General features: G+C 34.2%; 1 protein-coding gene across 2 annotated transcripts in view; it reads left to right on the top strand.

The window, feature by feature from the left end:
* The first annotated feature begins 3,412 nt into the window (after positions 1-3,412).
* lrrc3b (leucine rich repeat containing 3B) overlaps positions 3,413-23,136 on the top strand; it is a 36,131-nt gene continuing 16,407 nt past the window's right edge. The window contains exons 1-2 of one of the 2 annotated variants that reach the window (XM_079830113.1): positions 3,413-3,600; positions 17,274-17,340. The gene's annotated coding sequence lies outside the window, so the exon portion shown is untranslated. The remainder of the gene's footprint in view (positions 3,601-17,273; positions 17,341-23,136) is intronic. The other variant, XM_079830112.1, reaches the window with a different exon arrangement.

The raw sequence follows: 23,136 nt of genomic DNA, 5'->3' as shown, positions 1-23,136 counted from the left end.
GGGTCTCAGGAGGATATTTCTATCTCGTGCAGAGTGGCATTTATATTTAGATGTCACTTTGCTACATGCAATTGGCCCATCAGTCCTCTTAGCAATAATAGTTTATTCAATGAATGACTGTAGCCTCGAAAGCGAGCCAAGACCGCTATACGATCACTAAAATGCTGTTGCTTTGTCAGTTCATCACGATCTCACAAAGTTCCTTTATACAAATGAAGTCGTCTTGTCAACAGTAAATCTCTTACTTACATCGTGTCTTGACTTTGTTTGTTATAGAGGTTTTGCGAGCCTGCATTAACTCAGCACTGAATAAAAACTCAGGCGTTTTGAGCGGTGCGATTCTGATCGCGTTCGAGAGATCAACCACTATTTGTGATTGGCTGCATTACTCACCACAGCAAAAACTCACTGTAAATAGATGCATTTGACGCTCTCCAGAACTCGTACACAAATGTGCAAATCTGCCAAATCTGTTTCGCCAATATTATTACAGTATCAACTGAGGGTGCTTTTGCTTGCGTTTGAGGGTGCTCTAGCACCCCCGTAGAACCGGGCCTGGTTCTTCTGCTGTAAAGTTGGGCATTTTAACATGAGCTCAATGAGATTCTGCTCCTTCTGGAGTCTGTCTCTAGTGGCCAGTCCAATAACTGCAGTTTAAGTCACTTCCATATTGGCTTCAAACTGCGGGAGGTTGCCGCTTGGCCATGACATGGAAGGTCAAGTACATTGCAGTGTGTTTCTGTTCTGTACACAATTTTGCAAATGTAGTAGATCGTCATGCATACACCAAATGTGCATATGCATGGTACACATTTGGTGTGATGCGAAAAAAGCAATAATAAAAGTATGGGTAATATGGCAGTAACGTTCCCAACAACCAAAGAGAGAATTTGCATGAGCATACTATGTGCATGTGATTGATGAGTCTATGGGAGACGCATGTTGCTAATAGATTTAATTAGGCTGATTTACTCTCACTGATGTGTGTGTGTGTGTGTGTGTGTGACCTCGATTCGGCAGTGATTGTTTTTGGATGCAGTCAAAGGCTGATGACCGTCCGGGCCTTTCCCACCCCATCACATACCTGCCTATTGGCTGCAAAATAATTAGCCACTTAGTATGCAAATGAGCGTTACAAAGCATGACCTTTCAAAAGCAGGAATGTAAATGTCTTGTTCCAAATCAGTCCCTTTGCAAATGAATGAAGGAGCAGTTTGGGTTTGTTTTGGTTGGGTTCGGTTTGTTTGTTTGCCAATCAGTTGCAGTGTATCAATGCGGCACGGAACGGAGGGAAAACTCTAAATTACATGCTACACAGGCAACCTGCCAATTTAATTCTTGAAAATCATATCAAGCCATAATACGGCAGCTGCAGTGTGAGAGTGGCATGCGCACACGCTTAATGTGCCACAAACCACACTCTTTCTGCTTCCACAAAGAAGCTCAAGGTGCATGAAACACTCAATTACATTCTGCACCGAGACGTTTTTGATATATTGTGTTTTTGGTACCAAGTTTAGCTGGTTTAAACGGCCGTCAACCCCAAGTTATTGGAACTTCAGTTCATTTGGTGCTGATGGATGTTTTTCTGTCATAACGGCATTTGATCACCTCCACACTGACTAATTAGCTCCAATGATTGATATTTGGTGCAGTGGAAGTTTCTCGGCTCTGCTGCAAACGGATGAGCTCTCTTTATCACACACAGACAGTGTTTGTCAAGGACAGCAAAGCTAATTGTTGGTTTTCTACAGCGGGCTGACATTGAATGAGTACTGAGACAGCTCGCTGTGTATTAAACATGCCGCTGGTATTTACAGTAAAACTATCAAAACAGTTAGTGAACCGTGGAGCTAACGTGATTATAATTAATCATGAGTGGTTTCATATTATGAATGTGTCATTTAGCTGATGCCGACACACACACTGTATAGGGTCACTCTGGTTTGAAGTGGTTAAAAATCTCTTCAAGGGCACAGGCGTGTGACGGCTCATGTGTCAGTCCTTGCGGGAGCTTGGCGCTTCAACCACTTAGTTGTTCAGATTTTTAACCCCATGCTGCTGTCAAACCAATAAATTGCTGTCTAATGAAAATATTGCAGTAGAAAGGCACAAAAAGTACGGTGTTGATAACATGGTGCAGTGATGGTCTTAGATCTACCATGAATAAAGTGTTGCTGAAACATCTATTTCATGTCAGATTTCATTGTGACAACTTACCCCAATATAGTGTGACAACAACCCCTAATGGTGGTCAATGTGTAGGCTAATCTTTTGTCCTGGCCACTAAAGGTTAAAATGTTTTTAGCCAACATTTTAAGGGGTTTGTCAATACAGAAATTGACATATATAATAAGGTAGCCTCATTGTGACATAATTAAACCCGACATGTAAATACCAATATCATTCGGTACAAATGAATCACACAATGTTTGGAAGAATGTCGTAACCAAAAGTTGATAAGCCACATCGACTTCCATTATAGTGTAAAAGAAAATACTATGAAAGTCAATGTGGACCATCAACTGTTTGGTTATCTTCAAAATATCTTCATAGTGTTCAACAGAAGAAAGAAACTCGTTTGGAACAACTTGAGGGTGAGCAAATGATGACAGAATTTTCATTTTGGGCTGAACTGTCCCTTTAAGGTAGGCTACCAGAGTAAATTGAATCACATTGAATAATGATAATAATAATTTATTACATTTATACAGCGGTTTTCGACAATCAGCGCGCTTTACACATTCAATTACCATACCATGGTACCACCACAGTACTTTTATAAGAGTCATCAGAGTACCTGAGCACAAAAACACGGCGCAAAAACGTGTTTGAAGGGGGATTTACTGTCTCAAATCGACGTGGGATCCTGGAGAAAGGCTAATTAAAGCCGAAAATGAAAAAAGAGCCGCGAAAACACGCACACACAGCGCGCGCTACCGAGAGAATCCAGTAGCCTGGGCAGTACGATTCATTTTATGGAATCGGTTCACTCAGATGACTCGTTCCAATGAACCGCCATTCTCACATTGTTTTGATAACTCAAAGTGTCTTTTTTCTTGTCATTTAGTGCGGAGTTTTCGGTTACTGTGGTACTAATATTGCGTCATTGTTGTACTACGTTAGTGTCTAAAACATGAACATTAAAACAAAAAGGAAAATCCTTCTTGAAACTTGTGCAAACAGGTGTTTCACCTGCTTGTTGCCACCAAAAAACACGGTTTATGATTTAGATGATGTGGATTTTTATAAAGTTTCAGAAGCATTTCTCCTGGTATTATTACTAATATGAATTCGAGAGCAATTGTGTTTCCACCACAGCACAGTTACGCTCTGCGAATCGGATCGACTGAATCACTAAAAAGCGAATCGGTTCAAAAGAACCATATTCGCTCGCGAATCGGACGCCACTACCACGGAGCGATCGAACCCCTCCCAGTTACTCCCGTGGCTCTTGCCACTAACACCAGACAACAATCTCCAAATATGTGCGAGCTCACATGAAATAACAAACGAGAGCGTCTCGTCATATATGTTTGAATGATTCCCCGAGGATGTGAGAGTCACGGATGCGCCGATCGATGAGTGTTTCTGTCGCAGGTAAGAGACAAACGCATGTCGCCTGTTGCTCAGCCACACATAAACACACATGATTGAGAGACACTGACGTGCATTCATCCGTGTCACATATGCATTTTGCATGCTGAGGATGCATGCTTGTATTAGGTGTAAAATAAGCGAAATGTACATGCGTCAGCTGGTGTTTGTTTGTGAGTGAATTATTGCTGGCGCGAATATGATATGCACCTTATGAATAGCAATTGATTGCATTTTGGATTTGCAGTGCAACGAGCATGACTGGTTTCTTTAAGCCAGCCATGCATGAGCAACTTACTTGCAGTTATTGATTAATCTCTCATAATGGAACTAATGATGATGTTTATTGAATGCAATCACGTTCACTAGGGTGTGGAGAGCCTGTAATCTGTTAGATCACTCTTCAGTGCTTTACAAGTCGAGAAAAGTTATTTTCAGCACCTGGCTTTCTGGTTTAGACCTGCCTTTGAGTGCTTTGGATGGTGTCTGCTTGTGAAATTGCCAGAAGAAGGTGATGTTCCCTTTGATCACACCGGAAGGGTCAGATTTCAGGATTAATTCAGGGAAAATGCATTGGATCAAAGCTCTGCTGCTGCTCATATCTGATTGGATTATCATCACATTTGACATGAGGCGCCTTCAAAAAGACAGATTCAGATCTGCTGTGATGCTTTTGAGCCTTTTGTTATTTGTGCTGCATTATTTCGATGCTTCTGTCAAATCCAGTGAGAAGCAAATGCTTAAAAAGACAAATATCCATGCAATTTCTCCATCAGACGCGGCTTGTTTACAAGTCGAGTACTTCAGTATATCAGCTACGACACACAAACATCATGCATTTGCACATATTCAGAGCTATATTGAGTAAAGTAATGATGGCACTTGCATAAAAGCCATTAGGATTTCATTCCCCAGCTCCATAATCGTCACATTAAGAACTTTAATGTGTTGATGGTGAAAGCTTCACGATCAGTTTGGCTCTGCCTGATAATCTGATCAATTTGTTTTAATATTAAAACCTGCGGGCAGTCTCAAGTGTGTTGGATTTACATGATTTAATTGTGAACATTGGTCCCACATGAATCAATTCAGTTAAACAAACATAATTTGTTCGTGTAACTTCAACATCATGGAATGAAGTTGTTTTAAGTGACCCAATGAAGTACACTCAGATACGGCTCCTTATAATAATATATTTTAATGTTACACAACTGAATTATAATACTGCACTTGCTAGCTAACAAACTTTTAGCTAGCAATAGCACACATTAGTATCTTAAATGCTCAGCATTAAAAGCTCCTTCAGCAAAGCCGATATGACCATAGACTGTAAAAAAAAATATGGACGTAGTGTCGTGACGTCACCCATAGGATTCTGAAGAGCAGTTTTGAAGTGTAAAGTCGAGTTGGTCGTCGCCATCTTGTAAGCACGTCATCGCGCGTCACTCCCGGATAACAGAAAATGGGAAAAGAGGCGGGACGTGGGTGGATCTGAGGTGATGCGATGAACAGACAGCAGATAAATGGCTATCCATCTGTCACTTTAAACTTTAAGCTTTATATAATGTAAACGAATGAGTTATACAAATATTCACCCCCCTCACAGTCGTCATGAAGGGCAAAATTAGCCGTACAGACCAAAACCACAATGTGTCCCAGATTGTAAACATGTGTTCTTCTGCTGTAAAGTTGGGCATTTTAACATGAGCTCAATGAGATTCTGCTCCTTCTGGAGTCTGTCTCTAGTGGCCAGTCCATGAATTGCAGTTTAAGTCACTTCCGTATCGGCTTCAAGAGAAACTGTGGGAGGAGCCGCTTGGCTATGACATTAGTATTAGTCCACAGCCTAAGCAAATGCTCACTCTTCTCCACAATGCTAACCCACTGTAATTTAAATTGTTCTAATAATTCTAACATAATTGAATATTAAACACTATTAAGTCTCCCCCTTTCTCATATTACTCAAAAATACGTAAAATAACACTTTTACACATAAAATAACATTTAGTCTCTCTTGATTTAGCCATATGCAAAGCATGCTGGGAACTAACAAGCCCCGCCCAGTTTCAGTTAATGCAACACAAATCATTCATGCAATCTCAACACAAACGGATTAAGTCAACTTCAATGTGACTTGTATTTAAGTGGATTGAACACAATCAAATTAAGTTAGGACAAAATGTATAGCAATTGTGTTGCTTTAGCTCATTTTGACTAAGCAATTCGAACAAGCAGTAAAAAAAAAAATATTTTTTGTGTAGATGTACCCCAGAAGCAAATCACATGAAATATTAAGACATGTTTAAGGGAATGCTTCTTCAATAGAAGTTTTAAATGTTTTAGCATGAAATTAAATCAGCCTATCTATTTTCTAAATGAATGCTATTGATGTTATAGTGAATGATTCATTAATGCATGTTTTGTTGTATTTTTTTATTTGACCTCATATTTTTTTTAATTGAAATGTCTGGTGATGTCATATTCATAAACAAAAATAAATAATTAAATAAGGTCTTATATGGTGATCATCTATCAGATTTATCTATGCTGACGAGTTATGTCATTATAGAAATGTTCCTCCATAAGAAACTGCAGTTTTATGTTTAAACAACAAATGTTGCTATGGAGCCCGGGGGTCCGTTCTTCATACGTGGCTAACTCGGTTATCCGGATTTGATTGTTGATGATTTGGCATGATCTTGGATTGTTTGGTTCTTCGACGCTCATCCTGGACTTGCTGTCATAGCAACAGGTCCGGAAGCTTAAACCTGCTCGGGAGCGGCTGATTTCATGGGAACAGGATTAGATTGCATCTTGAGGTGATGCTTAAAATCTGTCCCAGCCACTGCTACTTTATTACAAGAGTTCATTACTCAACCAGGGGCAATAATAATAATTTTAAATAATGATAATGTAAAAATGTATTTGAAAAAATATTATAATGTTGAGCCACTTGATTGAGAGATTTATTTGGGATGGGATAATTACTTGCTGTACACACATGCTGTACAGTTACTCTGAGCCGTGCATTAATTTGAGTGATGATGGGTATTATGGGATGGCTTGATGCAGATAACTTGATCTTGACCCTTAAGAAACATTAATTAATGCTGTCACGTAACAAATCTGCTTCAAATTGAATTAAAAATTAAATTAATTGCTATTTACAACATTGAACTAAAAATGTAAAGGGTGTACAAATACTATAAAATCGTGAATATATATATAAATAATTGGGAATCATGTTTTAAAAAAAAAAAAAACTGTGCAAACTTTTATATTGTTTTGGTTGTTTCCTTATAAGGTCTAGAAATGTGTGTTTTGTTTTGTTTTTCGCCAGGTGTCTTTTTAATTATATGATGTCATTAGTTGCTGTCTTGCGCCAGCCAATCGCTGCACTGCTGATCGTGGTTTGGAGTATCGATGCATCTGCCCTCTTCAGGGAACGGCAGTAATCTCAGACAACTTCATCCGGATAGTTTAATCCAATCCACAAATTCACAATCCACAATCCCAAATTAGCCAGAGATCAGTTATTACGATTATAAGATCTGGGATCTGTCAAATCATCTCAGATGTATTTAGTGATGTATGAAGAACGCACCCCTGATGTTTGATAAGTCAGGGATTGTGATGTGCAATCAGCACGTAAATATGGAAGAATAAACCCAGAACATGTGATCAGGACCCTGATGTGGGGCGGATAAATGTATAAATAGACATGGAATATTATATTATATTATATTATCCACATTTATTTGTATAGTGCTTTTCACAATAAATATATTGTTTCAAAGCAGCTTTTATAGAAAATCATGTGTTTACATTACAATATAGAGTGATCTGTTATCAGAGGTGATATATTATTGTATTATATTATATTATATATTTTTATATTATAGCCTATTATATTATAGCCTATTTTTTATATTATAGCCTGTTATATTATAGCCTATTATATTATATTATAGCCTGTTATAGCCTATTATATTATATTATATTATATTATATTATATTATAGCATTATTATAGCAATATATATTATTATGTTATAGCATATTATAGCCTATTATATTATATTATAGCCTGTTATATTATAGCCTATTATGTTATAGCCTATTATATTATATTATAGCCTGTTATATTATATTATAGCATATTATATTATATTATAGCCTGTTATATTATAGCCTATTATGTTATAGCCTATTATATTATATTATAGCCTGTTATATTATAGCATATTATATTATATTATATTATAGCCTGTTATATTATAGCCTATTATGTTATATTATAGCCTGTAATATTATAGCCTATTATATTATAGCCTGTTATATTATATTATATTATAGCCTATTATGTTATAGCATATTATAGCCTATTATATTATATTATAGCCTGTTATATTATAGCCTATTATGTTATAGCCTATTATATTATATTATAGCCTGTTATATTATAGCCTATTATATTATATTATAGCCTGTTATATTATAGCCTATTATGTTATAGCCTATTATATTATATTATAGCCTGTTATATTATATTATAGCATATTATATTATATTATAGCCTGTTATATTATAGCCTATTATGTTATAGCCTATTATATTATAGCCTATTATATTATATTATAGCCTGTAATATTATAGCCTATTATATTATAGCCTGTTATATTATATTATATTATATTATATTATATTATATTATATTATATTATATTATAGCCTATTATGTTATAGCATATTATAGCCTATTATATTATATTATAGCCTGTTATATTATAGCCTATTATGTTATAGCCTATTATATTATAGCCTATTATATTATATTATAGCCTGTAATATTATAGCCTATTATATTATAGCCTGTTATATTATATTATATTATATTATAGCCTATTATGTTATAGCATATTATAGCCTATTATATTATATTATAGCCTGTTATATTATAGCCTATTATGTTATAGCCTATTATATTATATTATAGCCTGTTATATTATAGCCTATTATATTATATTATAGCCTGTTATATTATAGCCTATTATGTTATAGCCTATTATATTATAGCCTGTTATATTATATTATAGCATATTATATTATATTATAGCCTGTTATATTATAGCCTATTATGTTATAGCCTATTATATTATATTATAGCCTGTTATATTATAGCATATTATATTATATTATATTATAGCCTATTATGTTATAGCCTATTATATTATAGCCTATTATATTATATTATAGCCTGTAATATTATAGCCTATTATATTACAGCCTGTTATATTATAGCCTATTATATTATATTATAGCCTGTTATATTATAGCCTATTATGTTATAGCCTATTATATTATAGCCTATTATATTATATTATAGCCTGTTATATTATAGCCTATTATATTACAGCCTGTTATATTATAGCCTATTATATTATATTATAGCCTGTTATATTATAGCCTATTATATTATATTATAGCCTGTAATATTATATAGCATATTATATTATAGCCTGTTATATTATAGCCTATTATATTATATTATAGCCTATTATATTATATTATAGCTTGTTATATTATATAGCATATTATATTATAGCCTGTTATATTATAGCCTATTATATTATATTATAGCCTGTTATATTATATAGCATATTATATTATAGCCTGTTATATTATAGCCTATTATATTATATTATAGCCTATTATATTATATTATAGCCTGTTATATTATAGCCTATTATATTATATTATAGCCTGTTATATTATAGCCTATTATGTTATAGCCTTTTATATTATATTATAGCCTATTATATTATAACCTATTATATTATTATATTATATTATAGCCTGTTATATTATATTATAGCCTGTTATATTATAGCCTATTATGTTATAGCCTATTATATTATATTATAGCCTGTTATATTATAGCCTATTATGTTATAGCCTATTATATTATATTATATTATATTATAGCCTATTATGTTATAGCCTATTATATTATATTATATTATATTATATTATATTATATTATATTATATTATATTATATTATATTATATTATATTATATTATATTATATTATATTATATTATAGCCTGTTATATTATAGCCTATTATATTATATTATAGCCTATTATATTATATTATAGTCTATTATATTATAGCCTATTATATTATAACCTATTATATTATAACCTATTATATTATATTATATTATATTATATTATATTATATTATATTATATTATATTATATTATATTATATTATATTATATTATATTATAGCCTGTTATATTATAGCCTATTATATTATATTATAGCCTATTATATTATATTATAGTCTATTATATTATAGCCTATTATATTATAACCTATTATATTATAACCTATTATATTATATTATATTATATTATATTATATTATATTATATTATATTATATTATATTATATTATATTATATTATATTATATTATATTATAGCCTATTATGTTATAGCCTATTATATTATATTATAGCCTATTATGTTATAGCCTATTATATTATATTATAGCCTGTTATATTATAGCCTATTATGTTATAGCCTATTATATTATATTATAGCCTGTTATATTATAGCCTATTATGTTATAGCCTATTATATTATATTATATTATATTATATTATATTATAGCCTGTTATATTATAGCCTATTATGTTATAGCCTATTATATTATATTATATTATATTATAGCCTGTTATATTATAGCCTATTATATTATATTATAGCCTATTATATTATATTATAGCCTGTTATATTATAGTCTATTATATTATAGCCTATTATATTATAGCCTATTATATTATAACCTATTATATTATATTATAGCCTATTATATTATAGCCTATTATATTATAGCCTATTATATTATATTATATTATATTATAGCCTATTATATTATAGCCTAGTCTATTATATTATAGTCTATTATATTATAGCCTATTATATTATAACCTATTATATTATATTATATTATATTATATTATAGCCTATTATATTATAACCTATTATATTATAACCTATTATATTATATTATATTATATTATAGCCTATTATGTTATAGCCTATTATATTATATTATAGCCTGTTATATTATAGCCTATTATATTATAACATATATTATATTATATTATATTATATTATAGCCTATTATATTATATTATAGCCTATTATGTTATAGCCTATTATATTATATTATATTATATTATATTATATTATAGCCTGTTATATTATAGCCTATTATATTATATTATAGCCTGTATTATTATAGCCTATTATGTTATATTATATTATAGCCTGTTATATTATAGCCTGTTATATTATAGCCTATTATGTTATAGCCTATTATATTATATTATATTATAGCCTATTATATTATATTATATTATATTATATTATATTATATTATAGCCTGTTATATTGTAGCCTATTATATTATATTATATTATATTATAGCCTGTTATATTATATTATAGCCTATTATATTATAGAGTATTACTTAATACACAAGCTTTATTGAAACAGTTTCCTGGATAAGTCATTTAAACATTATTGCCATGGGCAACAGTCATTTTTCTGGAATATTTGACTTCTGAATGTCACTATTGACCAATCAGAATAATTCCAATTATATCATGTATTTTTATTTATGATTCATCTAGAATACATCTCACCTGAATTTCAACAAAAGTAGTGTGTTGACAGTATATGAATGACGCGTTGTTTCAGTTCTCATTTTCTGCAATGGCCTGTCAGTTGTAATAGTTTGCTCTTCCATCACGTATCCCATGTGGCAGGCGTACACACACATGACATCAGCCGGACGGGCCTGGGCTTCATTCAGTCAGTCAGTCCACACTGGCTCTCAAGAGCCTCCGGCGACACACACTCACACACACACACACACACACACACACACACACACACGCTTTACACTACTGAGCACAGCATGTCAGGACTCCTGGGATACTTATTTTTACTCCATTTGTTACAGATGTGCATGCCTCTGTAAATGAGCATGTTCTTGCTCAGCTGATTCAGTCCGGAGCTAAATGCAGCGCGCAGGTGACACACACTTCCACCCGCTGGTATCTATCTCTCTCTTTTCTCTTCAGTTGTTTACATCAATCCAATTGGCGTCATGTACTGTATGCACACGAGCGGCATGTGTTAACAGGGCTCCAGAGTGCGACTAAATGGTCGCATTTTGCGACTAAAATTTGAGAGAGTGCGACTGAATTTTACATCCAGTCGCACATGTGCGACCAGTAAATTTGCCTGCTGTCGGTACTGGAGAAATTAAGAAAATACACTTACTAATTATAATTGATAGACGTTATGTTTGGCAAATTCTATCTTTGCCAGCCGTTTCTTTATGAGATAATATTAAACCATTTGTCCGTGATGCATTTTTGCCATTCGCAATCCAGAAGAGAGAGAGCGAGCGAGCTCTGTCACGTGAAGCTCCAGCGAACACAACACCACCGTCAGCTTTAATGAGTGAGGATGCGATGGCCAAGAGAACTACACAAAAGTTTAGTCTTCTTAAACTTTAGGGATGTGCTGTGATATTAATCTAATTTTATTTTCGATTTTGGCTTTCAAGAATTATAAAAAGATGATATGAGGTAAAACTATTCCTATAGCCGTGTTCCGTCGAGCTCATCCTTCCCTTCTCAGCTGCGCTGTCATTTCTCCTTAAACCTAAACTAAACGTCAGATTCAGTGATTGTTGTAAACTGCAGTCTCTACTATTGCTAAACTGCGGGATGTGTTTGATCATAAAGAGCTATTAAATGCACAATAATCCGCGCAAGAGACGCTGTTTCCAACTTCAAGGCGGCTTATGTGTGTGTGCTGCGAAATTGACCGATTTGCACATTATTGTAGGCTTCGTGTGCGCGTCTAAACCATCAAATAAACAACAAATAGCCGGTGTCAAAATGACCGGATTGGAGAGTAGTTATTTTAACAGTTTATATCTTAAATGGGCGTAAATAGTTTGGAGAAATAGGAGAATATGATATTATTAGTTCTACATTCGATCGGTCTTAAAGGGGCAGCGTCTAATAAACCTGCTGACGATTGAGCCATTAATTCGAATCGAACAAAAGGCAAATAGAAAATATTCACATCTCTTGAATTAATAACTTTAGCTTTTATAAGCATTAATCTATCAATTTATACAGTGAAAACTATGCAGTGTTATTTTACATTTCATTGCTTTATTAGATTTCTTTGTAGGTTTGATCTTTCTAAGTAATATTAATGTTAGCAGACCTTCCGAATGCCTGCACACTGGTCCATTTACAAATAGATGTTTTATATTTTTGTTCAAACTTTGCGGTTTCTTTTGCTATAGATATTTTACTTTTCAGATTATAAAGCCATGTTAATTATGTTCTTAATTATGTTTTTTTTATTTTTATAAAAAAAAATATATAAAGTATAATAAAAAGAACCGGTAAGAATACTGTTAAAGTACCGGATCGATAAGCAGTATCGGTAAGAGTAGTAATACCATTAAAACCTTAACGATACCGATCCCTAATACAGTGGACATTAGTAGATTTGGTTAGCATGTTGATTTACAGTGTGCGCCCCTAAAATTTCTGGTTGTGCCCCTAAAATTTTCAGTTGGGGGCCACTGTGCTCCTAGTGAAAAAAGTTAGTCTGGAGCCCTGGTTAATGAGTGTTAATTATAGCTCTCCCTCGCCGCCTCAAACACAGACGCTTTACAGTATGTCAGGTCAGGGTCACTCAAACGTTTAGATGCCACGGACCCCCGAATATGATCCTCCTCGTGTGAGGGACCCCATCCTGACATTCAGAAGACATCTGTCATTTATACACACACAATTATTAGTGTTGTAGTACTTGAGACCAGTCTTAAGACCATTTTTTGAAGGTCTTGGTCTCAGATTTAGAGGACTCTAGATTTTGTTTCAAGACCAGTCAAGACCACAACTGCTGGGATATTAATAAATTACCAGTGCATTGTCTGATTATTTATTAACATCATTAATGTAATTGGGTAATTTCATTCGATTGGTAACAGCTCTATATAGTGTCTTATTCTAATTATATTTATTGATTAAAAATAAATCATTTCTCAGGCGGTAATGTGGATCTTTATGAATTTAAGGAGTGCTGGTCTTGTCTTGGTCTCAACACACATTGGTCTTGGATTAGGTGGTCTTGACTACAACACTACCAATTATACACAAAAAAAATCATATTATATCTCTAACATTAGTTATGTTACTTTATTATATATCTTTTCTACTCACTCACTATTATAATGTACTGTTAAATGTATCATATTATATTAATCACATTTTTTATTAATTTATTTTAATCTAATTAATCTATTTTCTTTACAATTAACAATTAATCATATATTTATTGTAATATTTTATATATATCAAACATTTGCAAGTTTGTATAAGCTAATTTATTTACATATTTTAATATTATTATATTCACATTTTTACAGTTTTACTCTAGGCTTTTCCACATAAATGTATTTAATTTAATTGTATCATTCTTTTTTTAACATTTTTATCATATTGTAATTTAACACTTCAATCTAATATATTTGTTTACTTCATTTATTTTTCATTTTTTTCTCTCTAGTTCTCTCGACTTTTAAGAAAATGTATAAATAGGAAATTAATTAAATTCATAATAAAGCACATTTATTTATTTACTTAAATAAATACATACATAAATACATGTCACATATCAAATTGATCTACAATATTTCCTTTATAAGATACTCTTAAAATGTTTTTGAAATTCAATTGACTTTTTGAGTTGTGGTGTTTCAAAGACCTAAAATTTCAGGTGGTGCGACCAGCACATTTACATTTAAAAATATAAATTCCCACTGCAAAATGAAGTAAGAAATATAAATGTAAACCATTATATAATGTATACAAATAATAATAAAATAAAAATAATAAAACATAACTCCTAATGGAAAATTGTGTTCTGAACACAGAAAAGTGTCCCTTTATATGAATTAGACTAAAAAGGCAAGGAAAAGGGAATTTACCATGTGATATGCATTTTAGAATGATTCATATGTAAATTGTATATATGTATATTATTCTAAATGAATATATGGTCGCTCCACCTGACATTTTCTGGGTGGTAAAATCAGAAATCTTAAAAGCTGTAAAACCAATATGAATCAACACCATACATTTTTCTAAAATATTTTTTTTGCTTAAAAAAAAAATAATTATCTTCCAAAAAATAATATTTTTTCTTATTTGTCATTGACCCATTTACATTTGTCACGGTTTTTCTCTGTCTCTCCTGTGCGGCCCCTGGGGGTCCCTGGTCTTCTGTTGGTGAAGCTGCTTTGAAACTGTAGTTGGCCAACGTTCTGGTGCTCGAATATTTGTGAACCCTTTAAAATTTTCTATATTCCTGACTCAAAACATCATAGAAGTCCTAAAAGTAGACAAAGAGAACCTAATCGAAGAAATGAAGGGAAAAAAAGATGGTCCAGTAAATAATTACATATCTGTGAGTGGCGAAAGTATGTGAACTCTGGTTTTCAGGATCTGGTGTGACGTCTTGGACGTTTCCTGTAACTTCAGATCAGTCCTGCACAACGGATGATAGCCGTTCCTCAGTAAAGAACAGCTTCAGGAACAACATTCCTCACACGAACGGCTTGCTTTAAGTCCTTCCACGACATTTCAATTGGATGAAGGTCTGGACTCTGACTTGGCCATTCCAGAACATTAACTTTGTTCTTTTTAATCCACTTTCTTGAGCTTCAGTTTTAATTGACCTTATTCCTTTAGAATTTGCTGGTATAATTCAGAATTCATTGTTCCATCAATTAGTGTTGTCATGATACTGGAATTTCTACCTTTGATACGATACCTTGAAAAATATTGATATTCGAATTCCATTTCCAATACCACAGGGAAAACAAATTTTTAATCTTTTTGTACGTTTGCTGATCATTTGCAAGAGCGTTCACACAGCGCAGGGAGGCTTTATAGACCTTTATCACAGCAGAACTGATTACTGGAAGTGCGAAGCAGTGTATCGATTCTTCTGGTTATGGTTTCCAATGTGCCTTTAACACCTAGCTGACTAAACGCCTCTTAAAATGAGCATCCACAGGATCCTTTTAAAATCCGGACATTTTCAGAGACAGGAGAAGAGGGAAACTGATAGTTACGGTGTACAGGATTTTCCAAACTCAAAGGAACTTTAATCCAACGCAAACCGTGGCTCGTAAACATACGTGATTATTTCACCAAACGGTGTCAGTGCTCGTCTTTATAGTGACCGCGATCCTGATGAATAAGATCAGAATAACATATTTATTCATCAGTATTAAATATTTTAGTCATTATTCGGTGTCGTTTTTCATTGACAATCATTTCACTGTATGCAATACACACATTTATGCCATAATTTAATCAAATGCACAATAAATGCACTAATCAAATGTTTAACATCATTATATTTTTACCATGCATTCATTCATCTATTTTAATACTGCTCTCACGAAAATTAACCATGGTTTTACTACAAATAAAGCCAAAAAAAAAACATGGTTATTGTTGTTAACAGTGTTGGGGAAAGTTACTTTGAAAAGTAATGCATAACAATATTGCGTTACTCCCGTAAAAAGTAACTAATTGAGTTACTTAGTTACTTTTTAAGAAAAGTAATGTTACGTTACTTTTGCGTTACTTTTTCTCACCTGGGCTGGGCTTGTTTTTGTTTTTGTTTATAACAAAGTTATATTTTTGTGCAACGGTAAAGACCTCTTCATACCAAAATTGAAATAATAAGCCCCAGGCTGAGGTAAAAATGCAGATTCCCGCATGAACAGTCGAGGGCGCAGCTCTGCTGCCATTCTGGATAATGGTAGAATAGGATGCAGGAGAAAAAGTTTTACCAATAAAAACAAAAAATCTAGTAATTTTCATCATCAAAGGTCAGCAGCAAGACATTGGTAAATTAAATATAAAGGTAGATTATGCATACAAATAGTTGTTTTATTTAACATTTAATTATTGGAGGTTTGCATAGTACTCTGATGACATTTTACTGATTTTATTCATTTTGAGGAGTACAGAATCTTTACATTTACATTTATGCATTTGGCAGATGTTTAACCAAATGACCAGATGTTTATTGTGCAAGTGAGATTAATAAAGGATCACATTTAGTCCGGAACTACAATAACCCTCATGTTAACACACAAAGCCTCTGCGCTTATTTTTCTCAACATGGGGGCAGGAGAGCTGTCAGTCAAATTAATGTGACAAAGTAACTTGCGTTACTTTTTTGAAAAAGTAACTCAGATATTTTGTTGTAAATTTGAAAAGTAATGCGTTACTTTACTAGTTACTTGGAAAAAGTAATATTATTATTTAACTCAAGTTACTTGTAATGCGTTACCCCCAACACTGGTTGTTAAACCATGGTAACACCAAATCAAACTATGGTATTTGTAGTAAAAAATAATACAAATGGTAATCAATCCACACAACAAAAAATACATGGTAACTACATTTTTACTATAATAAAACCATAGTTATTTTTTTTAAGGGTGTTTATCAATCAAATTAATTTTTTAATTTTTTAACAGGTTTGAAATATGATCATCAGTAAGAGAAAACACTGTCAATGAGAAGACGAACACTGGACTGCGGCAGGTTAGTTGGGAAATAGGTTTATTTATTATTCAAGAATGCACTTTTGGAAGGGAACATTTCAGCAGGCTGAAGATATGGGATGCATGATCCTCAGTTTGGAAATGCATAGGTCTGCTACACACGAACGTACTCCCGCGTATTATATTAAAAGAAGGATGTCCATCCCACCGTATCAGTCTCACCCATGCTTTCCTCAAATCATTAAGTGTCAGCAAATGGTGAAATCTGAGGTAAGGGTGTCGTTGTTTAGAAGAGCCGGGCGAGAGGATTCAGACATTAGTTTTGATTGCATTGATAGAACCGGAAGTAGCGGTACACTGCTTCACTTACTGGAAATAGGACGTTGTGATAAAGGTCTATTTGAAACTCTGAACTAAATTTACAAAGACAGTTAAACAGTCAATAATAAAATAAGAACAAATAAAGAAATTGCAAGCGATTAATAAATACGATAGAATAGAGACAAATGACAACAGATTTAAAGGGTTAGTTCACCCAAAAATGAAAATTCTGTCATTAATTCCTCACCCTCATGTCGTTTGACACCCGTAAGACCTCCGTTCATCTTCAGAACACAAATGAAGATATTTTAGTGTAAATCTGATGCTGAGAAAGGCTTCAGATAGGCCTCCATTGGCATTCAGTACATTTACACTCCCAAGACCCATAAAAGGCACTTAAAACGTTGTTACAAAGTCCATCTCACCACAGTGGCTCTACAATAATTTTACGATGCGACGACAATAGTTTTTGTGCGTAAAAAAAATCAAAATAACACCTTTATCCAACTTGTTCTTGTCTTCCGTGTGTGCCTCCACGACGCATGCGTGAGAATATGACGTAGCGCCGGGGTTCGGACACATGACCCAGAAGCGATTTGTTTACAAGCAGAGGAAGACGCGCGTGTCTAAGCTGTTGAATTCTACATTGATCGTGCTTTAGGTCTCGGCGTAGTTCTCAAAATGGGGTTAAAGTGTGCATTTCATGGATTCCCGAACCCCGGCGCTACGTCATATTCTCGCGCATGCGTCGTGGAGGCACACACGGAAGACAAGAACAAGTTGAATCGTTATTTTGATTTTTTTTGCGCACAAAAACTATTGTCGTCGCATCGTAAAATTATTGTAGAGTCACTGTGGTGAGATGGACTTTGTAATGACGTTTTAAGTGCCTTTTATGGGTCTTGGGAGTTTAAATGTACTGAATGCCAATGGAGGCCTATCTGAAGTCTTTCTCAGCATCAGCTTTACACTAAAATATCTTCATTTGTGTTCCGAAGATGAACGGAGGTCTGACGGGTGTCAAACGACATGAGGGTGAGTAATTAATGACAGAATTTTCATTTTTGGGTGAACTAACCCTTTAAGCTTTTCAAGTGGTTCTAACCATAATCAGGTAAGAAATACTACAGTAATCAAATGTAAAAATAATACTGAATAGACTTCATTGTAAAAATTAAATACAAATGAATGCCATATTGCGCCAGAATGCCCACCACACACCAGCTTATGGTGGAGAGGAGACCGAGTGATGAAGCCAATCAAGATAGGGGGATTATAAGGAGGCCATGATGGACAGGGGCCAATGGGCAAATTTGGCCAGGATGCCGGGGTTACACCCCTACTCTTTATCGAAGGACATCCTGGGATTTTTAATGACCACAGAGAGTCAGGACCTCGGTTTAACGTCTCATCCGAAGGACGGTGCTTTTTACAGTATAGTGTCCCCATCACTACACTGGGGGTGCCCACACAGAGCACAGGGTGAGCACTAGGGTTGGGTACCATTCACATTTTAACCGGTACCTGTACCGGTACAGTGTTAATTTCGTTGACGAATAATTTTCGTCATCATTTTTGTCAACAACCTTTTTTCACTGACGAAAACGAGACGATAACTAAATAAAAACTAGTGTTGGATGACAAAAACTATGACGAAAATCAACTGTTATTTTCGTCAACAAATAAAAACGAGATAAAAATGTTAGGGAGGGACGATTAGGGAAGAGATCCAGTCAGAACTGATGTCCTGAACAGATGCGCACATTTGATTTGAACGTGTTGATCTAACCGCTGGAAAATGCGGCGCAGTTGCTCTTCTACAGGCTCACACATCCCCAATCCAGCGCTCCAGAGCGGCTCACAATCAATGAATAGCGCACATTTATGCCAGGCAATTGTTTATGAACTAATGCTGATGAATAATGAACTGAACTTGAATGAGCTCCTGCAACTGCAATAGTAAGGCACATACATTTCAAAATAAAAGTCAATGTGTATTTCGAGCTTGTTTGTAATTAAAAGTCACGCATTATATATTAGTTTTTGCTTACACAATAAACTGTATTTAATTTAATTCCCATTTAATTCATATTCAGGAGGAAAGACCAGTATTTGACACATATTCAATAAAGTATCAGGGTTATAATAGTTAACTAAAATCTAAAACTTCATTACTTGAAATTAAATAAATTGCCGTGAATTTGAGTTTCTGTGTGTTTATAATATGACGCCGGTCGTTTTTCTCAAGTGAAACGGTAAAATGCTCATGAAGTGACTCTCTGGAGATGACGTTCATGCGTTCATGTCCTCATATGAGAGGCAGAGATGGAAACATGCGACCTTCACGCGCGATTCTGAGTGAGAGTGTGTGTGAGGTAAACTCATAGACTGTAAACCGCGCGTCTATGCATTCATTCGCACAGAGACATGCATGATTCGTATTTAAATGGTCTTTTGAGGTTTAATATTCACAGACACTAGTCTATATCACAATATGCTTTATCAGGTACCGAAATTTGGTACCGATTGATTTAATGTGAATTGGTACTCGGTAGTACCGACGTAATTCGGTCGGTGCCCTTAAAAGTACAGAGTTCGGTACCCAACCCTAGTGAGCACCCCCTGCTGGCCTCACTAACACCTCCACCAACAGCAACCTAGTTTTCCCAGGAGGTCTCCCATCCAGGTACTGACCAGGCTCAGCCCTGCTTAGCTTCAGTGGGAAACCAGTCTTGGGCTACAGGGTGATATGGCTGCTGATGATTGACGTGACAGACAGCAGCAGAAATATAAGGCTGCTGTCACTTTAAGAGCTTATGCACGGATCTAATATACAGCATTTACGCTCAAAAACGGAATGCGTTTACCAGAATACTCATCAAGACGAAAAATAACTCAATTTGGTACTCACAAGCTGTTTGAGAGGCAGCTTTATGTGCGCAGCAAGCGTGCCGCCCTCGTGTTGAAAACTGAAGCCGATTACTTCTCGATCGCGTTTGGTCCCAGTATAGCTCATAAGCCCCGCCCCTCCATGTATTACAATGGACGCGAGATAAACTTATCAATCAAATTACACTTCAAATAATTTTTCCCCAAGATGGTTTCAGTCATTGTAAGCAGTTTTTATCACAATTATTTCATTTCAAGTGTTCGTTTTTTAAATAAGTTTAGTTTTAGTTAGTTGTTTGATGCTATAAAAATGGGGGTGTGTCAGCACCATATTCTGACCTCAGGCGGCTTCACTTTTCTCCAGTGGAAGGATGCGTCGTCCATATTTGTTTACAGTCTATTGTGCGCACCACTTATATAGATCAGTGGTGGGCGCACTTTTGGTGTGAGCGCGAAACCTGTGCAAATTAGTAAAGTTACTTTAAAAAAGTAATTAGTTATAGTTACTAGTTACTTCTTACAAATAGTAACTGAGTTACATTATGTCAGGGTTTTTCCTGGGTCAAAAATGGTCTTCGGTGGTGGCTGACAGACATGGTCATCCATACACACATACAAACACACACACACACACACACACACAGAGGTAAAAAGTACCCTATCCACGTGATCTGCAAGCGCAATACTGACAATACATTTTAAATAAATTCAAAGAAAGTTTGTAATTTTTGCTTATCTTATTTTGATACCTTGATGATTGTTTTTGTTCCTCATTTTTACACTATTTACAGATAATTGTTTTGGTATATAATCATATCAATATCAAAAAGTAGTATTAAAAAAATGAACCAAAAGCCTAATTTTCTGCCATATACAATTTCATCAGCTAGCTAATAACAACTTTGTTCTGGGTTCACCTCACTCCAGTCTAAACTAGATGATTTTAGGCTATTTATCTTACTACACATTGTGAACATAAATAAGCTGAAATCTTACTCTTACACCGTCTCTTGCTAAATTGGGTAAGCACACTTGTGTTCTCATTTCAGATGTGTTCAGAGTAAATTAATTAACTTATTTGTTAGTTCAGTGTTGGACAGATCAGTTGTTCTAACCAGTCGTTAAAATTATTCGGTTCAAAGGAGTCATCAGGTTGCAAGTCGGAGATTAGCAGACGCAGTGTTACCCAACCTTTTTTCGGTCATGGCACCTTTTGAAAATGTTCTCCATTTTGTGGCACCCCCTCGCACACGTTACGCTTCAGTATTTGCTATGTTCAGGGAAAAAAGGACTACTGTCAAATAAAAATAAAGAACATAATAAGAACAAATAATTTAAATACAAGCAGCAGCACAAATACTATTGAGCAAAGATACTAATAAAATAAACTATGCTTTTCAGGTTTTTCAGGTACGTCTAACATTAGTTTTCAGGTACAGAAATTGATCAAATGTAAAATAACACTGCATATTTGACTGTATAAATTAAAGATTAATCCTATTAAACTTACAAAAGCTATTCAATCAAGAGCAGTGAGTGATGTCCTTGTCTTTTGTTGTTTGACATTAAACAGACAGCAGTAAAGGCTACTGCCCCTTCAAGACCTAATGCTCGGATATGCGTCATCTTTCTCGACTATTAAGTTTACTTAAGGCATATACAGACTATGTCTGCTAGAATACTCATCAAGATGGACATGTTGACATACTTTTGTGTGAGTTTGTCCGTTCAAGAGCAAGACTTGAAAGAGAACTCAATATTTGCGCGCTGTGAGACGTGTGCGCGCTTTCGGATGAGTGCACAGAGACACATCTTCTCACAGCGCACGCCACTTCCATAGACTGTAAGGGCGACTTCTCATTCGCGTCACGCACTACTACACCCGGGTGATGACGGCGAAAATGACTGTTTATACGGCAGCACTCGCACTCGAGAGAATTGTTTGAACAATTTGAATGAAAAATATGAAGGACTTTTACACGGCACCCTGTTTGGGAAACACTGCTTTACTACATCAATCATAAATCACAATAACTGATCAAATAAGGCTTTGGCGGGACAAAAATTTGTTTTGGCGGCCGCCAAAATAATTTCACTGTAGGAAAAACCCTGTACATCATTATAAAAGTAACTAATTTCCAGGGAAAGTAACAGCTGTGTAAATTTTTTTTTTTCAAATGTTCAAATATGTCAAATAACTTGGATGCCCCAAATATTAAATATGTTAAATGGATGAATTGGACACTAAATAGAATAAATTATTATTATAAAGCATTGTACATTAATGCACACTATTGTAATGTTGCTGTGGGACAATGTGAAAGACACCTATCAAATTCAATACATTATTGTAAATATTATCAGTAGACCTACTATAGTGTAAATATTATCAGTACTATACTACTCCTTTGCTAGTGGAGCTCACGTTATCACCTGGGGTTTTTAGCCACTAATGTTGTGGCGGCATGTGATGATGTGAGGCGCTTCATTAGATCAGAATTACTTGCCACTGATGTGGAGAGACTTTTTCTTCCTGGGCATAAGTTGCATGTTACATAAACGTTCTTACCTTTCACCTCAAGAGGGAAAAGTAGCGCTTATACTTCCAGTTTGCGATAGCTACCTT

This window comes from Gobio gobio, assembly GCF_949357685.1.
Source record: "Gobio gobio genome assembly, chromosome: 11".
Classification (NCBI taxonomy): Eukaryota; Metazoa; Chordata; class Actinopteri; order Cypriniformes; family Gobionidae; genus Gobio; species Gobio gobio.
This window is presented reverse-complemented; position numbering and strand designations above follow the sequence as displayed.